At 38.0% G+C, this 12,022-nt stretch overlaps 1 non-coding gene across 1 annotated transcript; it reads right to left on the bottom strand.

Annotated features, from left to right (window-relative positions):
- Nucleotides 1-11,947: 11,947 nt before the first annotated feature.
- Trnal-caa (transfer RNA leucine (anticodon CAA)) lies at nt 11,948-12,022 on the bottom strand. The gene has a single exon. It is a non-coding gene; the product is annotated as a tRNA-Leu (tRNA).

Here is a 12,022-nt window from a genome sequence, read left to right as displayed (position 1 = left end):
GGAATGTGGTGCTACAGAAGAATGCTCAAGATTAGATGAGTAGGTCACATAACTAATGAGGAGGTATTGAATAGAATTGGGGAGAAGAGGAGTTTGTGGCACAACTTGACTAGAAAAAGGGATCGGTTGGTAGGACATGTTCTGAGCCATCAAGGGATCACCAATTTAGTATTGGAGGGCAGAGTGGAGGGTAAAAATCGTAGAGAGAGACCTAGAGAGGAATATACTAAGCAGATTGAGAAGGATGTAGGCTACAGGAGGTACTGGGAGATGAAGAAGCTTGCATAGGATAGAGTAGCAAGGAGAGTTGCATCAAACTGGCTCAGGACTGAAGACCACATCAGCAACAACAGGCAGATGTGTGTTGAAAGAGAGCAATTAATGGTGAAAATTAAAGACAACATTTTGAAGGAGGCTTCTCATTGGTGATTTAATGATGCACAAGAGAAGAATCAAGAAACTGACGGTGTTTGGAATTTAGGTGAAAGGATAATAAACATATTTTCAATCTGAGCTCTCATTACGAGCAGAATGTTCATCTACCAGGAATACCTGTTGCAGACCTATTTTATCTCCAGCAGCTGATGGTTAACTTTTTCGGCTTTCAAAATTTGAAAGACACTGTGGCAATTCATTACTTTTCTCATGATGGTGTTACTCAAAAAGCTCACTACCTCACCATGTGAATCCCCAAGGACATTAAAAATGTTCATCTGCTTTGCGATAACGGCCCAGCGCAAAGCAAAAATCTGTTCCATGAGAATGTGTCAAGCTTTCGTGGATGCTGGAAAATTTCAGAAAATACAGTTATTTTTTCTCCTGTCAGTGGCAGTCTTTCTTATCATCTGAAAGAGATTTTGGCGAAGTCAAAAGATCACTGTGAAGAAGTTACAGAGTATCAGTTATTATGAATTACATTGAACTAATCATATCACCAAGCACAAGATGACAATTCTCTGTGAAGGTTATCTAAGAGATGAAATCTCGGACTTCAAGTCTTGGTGGATGAGACTTTACTAGATGGCAACTGATTCACTATGGACAGTTACATCACAAAAGGACCAGAAAGTAGTATTCAGTGTTTCAACATTTCCCATCATTTTGTCTTCAGTGATGAGCTATTTGTGACTATAACAGTCTGCAGTACGATCAGTGGTTTAATTACTCACAGATTCAGATTAGGATTACCCGGAGTTTCTCAATTTGTTGTGAATTTCCAAGCTGCTCAAGCCTATTCATATGACTACATTGCTATCAGTGTCAAGAATAGGATAGATATAAAAAAAGTCGATTGTTACATATTGCAGGAGAGACACAACTCAGAATTCTGGAATATTGTTCATCAGTGGCCAAAAACTGCAGGAGCACCAGAAACTAAAGATGTTTGATTTGTGATTTTCAATACTGATAATAATTTGTTTTCATAAAAAGTTATTGTGAATTCCTTAAACATTATCGCTAACATTTATTTGCATGTTCATCAGTTTGTTTGTGTGATGTAAGGGTTTTAATATTTTTATTTTTCACTTATTTGAGAAAGCCCTGCATCAAAAGGAAATATTCAGCTCTGGTCAATAAATAGACACAATATTTCAGTATGTAACAAGTCAGATAATTGTTCATTGTGGTATCTCTCGCTTGGTCATGCAAACAACTCACAAAAGGCTGCGTGAAATATTAAAACAGTTTTTCTACTTTTCTCAAAACTACATTGGTTGGACACAGACCCTTCCAAAATAAGCGATGCAAATGGATTCAAGTGCATAGCAAATGCCTTAGACTGTCATAACCACATTAGTTCAATTAACTGGAAGTTCTCTCACTATGTCAGTGAGCCCATCAGTGAGAAAGGTGATATCTGCCACTCTGTTAGATATGAAGTTGCTTCAACAGCCCTTGTGATTACAGAATTTCTGCAAGCCAGAATTGTATAAAGCAGAAATGTAGATTACAATTGATGCTGTAGCAGTTGTTTATAATTATGTAGCCATAAGTTTACAAATGGAAGACATGGACAGGGGCCCAACTCACAGTATATGTAATGACAACTGGTTCTAAACTTTTTGTGGATTAGTCATTATAACCAACTGCTGCAGCATCAGTTGCAATCTGAATATGTGCTTAATAAAATTTTAACAGTATTATATTCAATCAAAAGAAGTGCAGCCCAAAATTTATGTGTATATTTACTTAATAAATATAATTTTCGGAAGTTACAAGTGTTGTAACATATTTCATCAGTGTTTGTGATGTACGGTTATTGTAGCATATAATACGGCTATGATATCATCTTTTATTTAGTTTTCCTTTCAGCAGGAATGAACATTATCAGCATTTACTGTAAAGCCTTCCTTTTTTGGATTTGTTACCTGATTTTATTAGTTAACTCTAAGATCGATAAAATAAACAAAAAAGTTGTAATAAATGCAGAGTTCCAAGTAGCTTCATGGGTGTAAGCCTTGTTCTTGTGTGAATGTATGTTGTCTACTTTACGGGAAGACCTATTGACCAAATGCTCACATGTTTATAAGTCTTTTTGTGGTGCCTGTCTGTGACTCATCACCACCTCTATATGGTGAGTAGCAGTCTACTCTCTGCATAATATTTTCATCACTCCACCTAGGTTTTCCATCATTTGATACAACACTTTTTTCGTTTTATGAAACACAGTTTTACATTTCTCAAACTACAAAGTACATTGCCAATTTTTGTACATCTACATCTATACATCATGAAGTGTATGGCAGAGGGTACAAATCACTGTACCAGTTATTAGGGTTTCTTCCTGTTCAATTCACATATGATGTCCTTTGTGCACATTGTAATTATTTTAATTTTACCAGCACAATCCCTAAATGAGTGTTACATAGGGGATTGAGTATATTCCTATACTCATCATTTAAAGCCCAGTCCTAAAACTGTTAGTGATTTTTATGTGACAATTTACATCTATCTTTAATATTCTGTCCATGCAATTTTTTCACTATCTCTGTGACACTTTCCGAGAGATCAGAAAACTTGTGAACATTTGTACTGTCCTTATCTTTATATATTCAATATCACCTGTCAGTCCTATCTGATACCGAGCGAGGTGGCGCAGTGGTTAGCACACTGGACTCGCATTCGGGAGGACGACGGTTCAATCCCGTCTCCGGCCATACTGATTTACGTTTTCCGTGATTTCCCTAAATCGTTTCAGGCAAATGCCGGGATGGTTCCTTTGAAAGGGCACGGCCGATTTCCTTCCCCATCCTTTCCTAACCCGAGCTTGCGCTCCGTCTCTAATGACCTCGTTGTCGACGGAACGTTAAACACCACTAACCTAACCTAACCTCCTATCTGATAGGGTCCCACACACTTGGGCAACACTCTAGAACCAGTAGCATGAGACATTGTAAACAAACTCCATTGTCCACCAATTGCTTTTCCCCAGTATTCTATGTATAAACCAAAGTCAACCACCTTCAGATAGTTGTTTGAAAACACATTAGAATGCAGCAGACTCTTCCACTTGCCACGTGTTGTGATGTCTTCCACATTTTTGCCAATAACATAAACCGCCTCTGTCTGTGATTTCAACCATCCTGTGTGTTGTGGGAGTAGCATAGTTTACACCATGCGATGTTACACTTTCTGTGGGACCCAATGGATCAAACGTGTTAATGCCTCTTTAACACATGACACAGACTTCGAAGTCATGACAGAAAAACAAAATGTATGGCTGTGTACGCAGCAGTAATCATACACTGCTTCGATGTGTTACAGCAAAAGACAATGTATAAACCGCTTATGAAGTAACAATGCAAGAACCCTCTCCTTGTGACTGATAGTCTGTGGGATATGGTCTTCTTCCAGTACAGGCGACAAAACTTTACACAGGTCCTTGGAAGCAACTTCGATCACTGGCTACCTCCTCCCATGGGCCAATACATGCATAATTGATGGGTTTACTACATATGGTCGAAGTCAATATGCAGACAGTATCTGTTTCCGATATATCGGAAGAGAGATATTTGGTAAAACTGATAGAGTTTCTCTACCAGGTGACGTTAGTGAAGTCTTTATAGTTCATTGGATGTAACAAAAAAAATGAGGAGAGAGAGAAACTGAGAGAGAGAGAGAGAGAGAGAGAGAGAGAGAGAGAGAGACTGTGCTGTCAATGGAGACTCTGACACCATAACACTGTCGTATTTCTAGCGTGCTAATCATAGGAATACAATAAAGAAGATTAGGTCATGTACAGGTGGATATTTATAGACTCTCATTCGGTATGGACGACTGAAGAGGTTATCCTTTTATGTTTCTTTGTGCAGTCTGCGTGGTTGTGAATTTCCTTCTGTAAGTTAGTATTTGATGATGATGTTTAGTTTGTCATCAGCGCCTGGACAAAGTCCTAATTTTTTTATATAGCTCAATTTTTACACAGTCCAATCTAAGCACTGTCACGAATGACGATGATGAAATGGTAAAGACAACAAAAACACCCAATTCCTGAGCAACCCGTCTGGGAATCGAATCCGGCGCCCTGTGATCCAGAAGCAGCAACGCTAGCCACTAGACCACGAGCTGCAGACGTACGTTAGTGTGCTCCTTTTCTTTTTGTGATAGCTCTCTACCTGTCAGCCTTGAAACTAATGGAACAGTGCTGTCAGAACGTAACCGATTTCGAGAGAATTTGCAGGGGTTTGTGATTTGGCCTGGAGTATCAGTTCTTCCTGCTCTGACAAACACCGACTATAACACAAGAGCTTATGTAACATAAATAAAAGAAGCGAAGCCTATTTTATTGTAATTACGTCCTCTGTTCCTCGATGAACATCTGATATCGACGATGTGTCAAGAAGGTTTTGCTACTCGAAAGCCACGGTAGACTGTGTGAAACGACATGCAACTGGTGTGAGTGTGGAATACCATATTTTTTCGGACAATATACACCAATGAATGAAGGTGAGAAACGTTATGCTGTTTGAACGTGAAGTTACTGTAGCTTATGTTCCAACATATCGCCAGATGTTTGTAGGAAGTAGCCAGACCACTATTCATGTAAAAAATTATGTATATCTAGCAGTAAGGGGAGGATAGATTTGACGTAGGGGATTGTGATTTCAACGCACTGATGAGTATATCCGACTATAAGGGGTGACAGATTAGTTTTGTAAACACGTAAACAATACGCTAATGCATGAGTTCAACTCGATCTGCTGTAGTCTCTAGAGAGGTCGGCTGTAATATAATGTATACTCAGAATGTCCTCTCATCGTCTCTCCTAAACAGATTATCTCATATTCTTTGTCGCACTATCCACTGTATTGTCTATTACAGTACACCACACCATATCGGTGATGTCTTTCCAACCATTTCGTCTGCAAGAGCACTGTTGGTTGTCATTTAGTGGCAGACGCCTGTACTTTGCAACTCTTATTTGAGATAGTGTTGGCGGGATGCAGCACCTTAGACGAGTGCTGACTGAAAATACCTGCAGTCTTTTCTTGAATCTGATTGGCTGGAAGATTTGCACTGACTCCGAACATCAGGAGAATTAACTCATATTGACATAAGGGAACCGAATGCAGCCCTGGTAGCCTTCAGAAAATAATAGCTGTATAAACTAAATGGTACTGACGCAACACAAGAGAATTCTATGCTCATTGCTTTGACTTAGTAATATGAAAGTTATCCTTGTACACAAGGACAACACCGACACAATGAAGTGAACAAATTTGATATACAACTCTTTTAAGGGTCGCCTAACCAGGCAAATTGCATGGTAAGTTGAAGGATATTGAAATCTAAGTCGAGACTAAGCTTTACAGTTATTTATTTGTTCTAAGAATTAACATGAATCACAATGAGATTTCTAAAGTAAAAATTGGATTATAAAATGACGCTAACACAGTGATAGATATAAAAAACTATGGGACTCTGCATGAAGCTAAAGCACTAGATCTCATTAACAGGGCAGCTCACATGATCGAGGACAACGTTATAATAAGAAGCCACAAATATAAGAAAAACGAGCATCACAAGTTACATGGCAAAGTAAGCAGGTTATGAGGTGCACAGATTATGGATCGTGACTGCAAGTGCGCTGCTTACATCTGCTTCAACAGTTATTGTGCGCCAACCAGTTCAAAAGCGTGGCCAGAGAGAATGCTGTGACTAAACAGCCTGGAACAGAGTACCCAGAAACCAAGTTAAAGGCCCTCAACTCTCTGCTCTCAAAACCTCTATGGTGATGCTGTGTGTGTGTGTGTGGGGGGGGGGGGGGGTGCTGTTGCCAAGGTTACAGGTGAAAATTGTTCTTAACCATGAAAAAGGAAGGGAAAGCATACTTAACTTCCCCTCTTTTGTGTACAAGATGCACATTTTTTAACACGGAGTTATCCTTTGGCCAGGGCAGCGTCATTACATTGGTGAGCCTTACATGCCAAAACATTTATTCAGAGTGGTGCAATATCATGGGCCAAAACAGATTTTTAGAATGAATTCAACTGATTCTCCTACTCTGGTGAGACGGCGTCTGTCTTTTGAAGCCATGCAGGAAAGAAAGAATATTGCTCTCAGTATTCTCTGGGGAATGTAGGGCAGCCATGGCATTCCCTACCTCCAAGGGGGGGGGGGGGGGGGGGGCAAGCAACAGTCTGGTTGTCAATAACCACAGACTGGGTTATTCCCAGGGTTCTGCAAACTACCTGTTTCCCCAAAAGCGAACATACTCGAGCTAATGAGATCAGCAATCGTCTTTCTGCTAAGAAGAGAAGCTCTAGAGACACTTCTGGCCACGAAATACCAGCTGGGATGGGCACAATTCTGCTTTATTGTACACACTGTTCCAACTCACTAGATAACTACCAAATAGCTGCAGGAAACTTCACAAAATTTATGATGGATGAAGTACCCTTAAACAAACACCCTTTGTGAATTGCTTTCGAATAACAAAAGTCAATTTGAGTACTTTCAGAGTTATAACTCAAGCTCTATCAAAAAATCCGATACATAAAAGATGCAATTTCGGATGACACTAGAAGTGACTGATCGATATTTGACATCTAGCGATTACATGTTAACTGCCCAATATTTATACAATATTATAAAAAGTGCGGTTTCATAGTTCTTCTGTGCTGTATTGGATGTTATTTACGATGTCCTAAAGACTAATTTAAAAGTTAATATTTTCAGTTTAGCACCTAACACTAGTTAAGTAAGACGAAATTTAAAGTTATTGTACACTGATTTTTGGCGTTATGTTTCTTGTCTGTGCACTAAAAGACACTTGATATAACTGACGATTTTCTTAATTAAAAGCTACACTCAGGCTAATGTTTGGCCACCAGAAACCTTGTTACTTCGTTTCTCAAATCCACTGGGACATTTTGTGGGGGATTGAAGTTCTGTGTTAGACTCTCCGATTATAGCGTGAGTAATGCATTAATTTTCATCATTTGTGGAAGTAAGAGAGTTACTGTGAAACTACAAATCACCTTTCAATGCATCATGTATAAGGAACATAATACACTTTCACCACACAAATGAATGGTTGTATGTTCATAATTGAATGTAAAACCTTTAACTACTGGCAACCTTGACTGTAGAAAGTTAATATTATGATAAAAAACACCATGCTGATATGGTTCAGGCTACATATCATATAAAATAAAAACACACACACCATGTTGTCAGAGTTTCTCGGTATATAATAAAACCATACTTCAAATCTCTTTTGTAATGATAGTGTTCACTTACCATACAGAATGAAGTGATCACTTTATTTGTATCAGCATTATTTTTATTAAACTTTGGCAACTGTGTCACTTGTGTTTCAAAGAAAATGCAAGAGTTTATCTTAAATATGCATAGAAGAAAGGAATAAATTTTCAAGTATGGCTTAATTAATTTTATTTACTACTATACAGTTGCTACATAATTTTCAGAAATTAATTATTTTGTCTGCTAGATGAATCTGCATGTGCACCACTTTTGTAAGATTTTAATGCTCTGTTGTGTTCGTTGATGTAGGTACTGTGAGTGTTTCTTGTTTTAGCCTTTGCCATATGTAACTCACAACCAGGGATGTTTTCCCACATACCATCCATAATTTCAAGTAATGCTTGATATCTCAAACATTGCAGCACTCGTTTTCGTGTTTTCATAAACAATGTTATTGTTGCGCAGTTCAATAAACTATACAGTTGTTGATAACACCTCTTTGTAAACTTTTTTGTTATTACATAGGCTCTCTAGCTTGTCAGTATCTAGATAACTAGTGGTGGGGAACGATAGTAGGATAACAAAGCTACAGCGAGTGTAACTTTTGTGGCACACATTAAAATGGCATCATCTGCACTACACCATAGGCATTTGTGTGTTTCCACACTCAGTTTCGGTGATACCATTCGAATACTGAGCACCGGAGTAAACTTGTATAGGGATTTACGGTAACACAGTCTTAGTTGGCTCCCAGACTTCTCAGAGCGCTTCAACCTATATCTTTTTTTTTCATGTTAGGTGATTTAAAGACTTCCATATTAGTCTTGTTTCATACGAAACAAAAGTTGGTTTCACATCATTGTATTGCTGATTACGAGTTTGTGCGCTCTTTAAATTGCAATGTAAGTGTGTCGCTCATATTCGCATCTGCCAGTGGGTAAATGATACCATATTTCTTTTCATTTTATATAAACACAAGCTGGTTACATAGCATGTTACTCTGCAAACTCTCATGAGTTTGATACTGCTTATGAATCCGCATGTGAACTGCTCAGTGTAGAAGTAATGTACATAATTCTTTATTCCACTTTATTTTTGTTCACATACATTTTTCATACTTCCTTGCATTTAGTGGAAACCTCCATGTTAGCAGTTTTTGACAGGGTAGATATCCAACTTTATTACATCTTGTCACTGAATGTAACTGTTCTGCTTTGGACGGTATTTAAATTGTGAGTATATCGTTCATATTGCTGTTGTTGTCTCTTCAGTCCAAAGACTGGTTTGATGCAGCTTTCCATGCTACTCTATCCTGTGCAAGCTTCTTTATCTCCAAGTAAGTGCTGCAACCTACATCTATCTGAATCTGGTTACTGTATTCATCTCCTGCTGTCCCTCTACGATTTTTACCTCCCATGCTTCCCTCAAATACTAATCTGGAGATCCCTTGATGCCTCAGAATGTGTTCCACCAATTGATCCCTTCTTCCAGCCAGGTTGTACCACAAATTTCTCTTCTCACCAATTGTACACAATACCGCCTCATCATTTATGTGGTCTACCTATCTCATCTTCAGTAGTCTTCTATACCATTACATTTCAAAAGCTTCTATTCTCTTCTTGCCTAAACTGTTTATCGTCCATGTTTCACTTCCATGCATGGCTACACTCCATAGAAATATTTTCAGAAAGGACTTTCTGACTTTTAAATCTATACTCAATTTTAAGAAATTTCTCTACAGGAACGCTTTTCTTGCCGTTGCAGTTTACATTTTATATCCTCCCTACTTTGACCATCATCAATTATTTTGCTTCCCAAATAACAAAATTCATCTACTACTGTAAATGTCTCATTTCGTAATCTAATTCCCTCCTCCTCATCTGAGTTAATTCGAGTACATTCCATTATCCTCGTTTTAATTTGTTGATGTTGATCTTATATCCTCCTATCAAGACATTCCGTTCAACAGCTCTTCCAAGTCCTTTGCTGTCTCTGACACAGTTACAATGTCATCTACAAACCTCAAGGATGTTATTTCTTCTCTCTTTTTTCTTTTGTTTCCTTTACTGCTTCCTCAATGTACAGGTTGAATAACATCAGGGATAGGCTACAACCCTGTTTCGCTCCTTTCTCAACCACTGCTTGCCTTTCATTCCCTTTGACTCTTCTAACTGACATCTGATTTCTCTACAAACTCTAAATAGTCTTACGCCCCCTGTATTTTACCCCTGTCACCTTGAGAATTTAAAAGAGAGTGTTACAGTCAAAATGATCAAAATTTTCTATAAGACTACAAATGGTATGAGCGTAGGTTTTTCTTTCCTCAAACTATCTTGTATGAGAAGTAGTAGGGTCAGTATTGCCTCATGTGTTCCAACATTTCTCTGGAATCCAAACTGATCTTCCCTGAAGTCAGCTACTACCAGTTTTTCCATTCTTTTCGAAGGGATTTGTGGTAGTATTTTTCAACTGTGACTTATTAAGCTGATAGTTCAACAATTTTCACACCTGTCATCACCTGCTTTCTTTGGAAGTGGAAGTATTATATTCTTTTAAAGTCAATCTATTTTTTTAGGAATTTGTATTCCCTCCTGCCTGCTTCATTTACTGAATGTTTATATTTCCTTCTTTCACCAATTAAATTCAATATCTCTTGTATTATCCAAGGATTTCTACCAGCCCTCGTCCTTTTATCAACTTCATCCTCTGCTTCCTTCACTATTTCATATCTCAGAGCTATGCCTTCTTCATCTACTGTATTCCTTTCCCCTGTCCTTGTCAATCTTTCTCTAATGTTCCCTCTGAAACTCTCTACAACCCCTGGTTCTGTCAGTTTATCCAGGTCCCATCTCCTTAAATTCCTGCCTTTTTGTAATTTCTTTAGTTTTAAACTGCAATTCATTACCAATAACTTGTGATCAGTATCAACATCTGCTGCTGGAAATGTCTTTCAATTTAAAACCTGGTTCCGAAATCTCTCTCTTAGATTAAATTAGATTAGATTAGATTAATACTTGTTCCATAGATCATGAATACGACACTTCGTAATGATGTGGAACGTATCAGGTTAATGAAAGATGTCTGTACAAGATATTACATTACACAAAATATTGCATGACACTAATGCTTAAGTTAGTTTTTTTCCCTCCCTTAATTTATATCTAAAAATTCAGCCAATGAGTAGAATGAGTTGTCATCTAGAAATTCTTTTAATTTATTTTTAAATGTTGGTTGACTATCTGTCAGGCTTTTGATGCTGCTTGGTAGGTGACCAAAGACTTTTGTGGCAGCATAATTTACCCCCTTCTGTGCCAAAGTCAGATTTAACCCTGCATAGTGCAGATCATTCTTTCTCCTGGTTTTATAGCTGTGCACACTGCTATTAATTTTGAACTGGGCTGGATTATTAACAACAAATTTCATAAGTGAATATATACACTGTGAGGTTACTGTGAGGATCCCTAGATCCTTAAATAGATGTCTGCAAGATGACTGTGGGTGGGCTCCAGCAATTATTCTGATTACACGTTTTTGAGCAATGAATACTTTTCTACTCAACGATGAACTACCCCAGAATATGATACCATACGAAAGCAGTGAATGAAAGTAGGCACAGTAAGCTAATTTACTGAGATTCTTATCACCAAAATTTGCAATAACCCTAATAGCATATGTAGCCGAACTCAGACGTTTCAGCAGACCATCAATGTATTGCTTCCAGTTTAACCTCTCATCAATGGACACACCTAAAAATTTTGAAAATTCTACCTTAGCTACAGACTTCTGTTCAAAATCTATATTTATTACTGGAGTTGTGCCATTTACTGTATGGAACTGTATATACTGTGTTTTATCAAAATTTAAAGAGAGTCCGTTTGCTGGGAACCACTTAATAATTTTGTGAAAAACATCATTTACAATTATATCACTTAGTTCTTGGTTTTTGGATGTTATTACTATACTTGTATCATCAGCAAAAAGAACTAACTTTGCATCCTCATCAATGTGGAATGGTTAGTCATTAATGTATATCAAGAACAGTAAAGGACCTAAAACCGAACCCTGTGGGACCCCGTGCTTTATAGCCCCCCAGTTTGAGGAATCAGCTGTTGTATTAACATTACATGAACCACTTATTTAAAGTAATTTCATTTTCCATCAGTTACTTCCTAGCACTAGTTCGACGCTCACCTAGTGTGATTAAATGTGTTAATGAAACTTCCTGGCAGATTAAAACTGTGTGCCCGACCGAGACTCGAACTCGGGACCTTTGCCTTTTGCGGGCAAGTGCTCTACCAACTGAGCTACCGAAGCA

The sequence above is a fragment of the Schistocerca gregaria genome, chromosome 1, assembly GCF_023897955.1.
Source record: "Schistocerca gregaria isolate iqSchGreg1 chromosome 1, iqSchGreg1.2, whole genome shotgun sequence".
NCBI classification, from domain to species: domain Eukaryota; kingdom Metazoa; phylum Arthropoda; class Insecta; order Orthoptera; family Acrididae; genus Schistocerca; species Schistocerca gregaria.
This window is presented reverse-complemented; position numbering and strand designations above follow the sequence as displayed.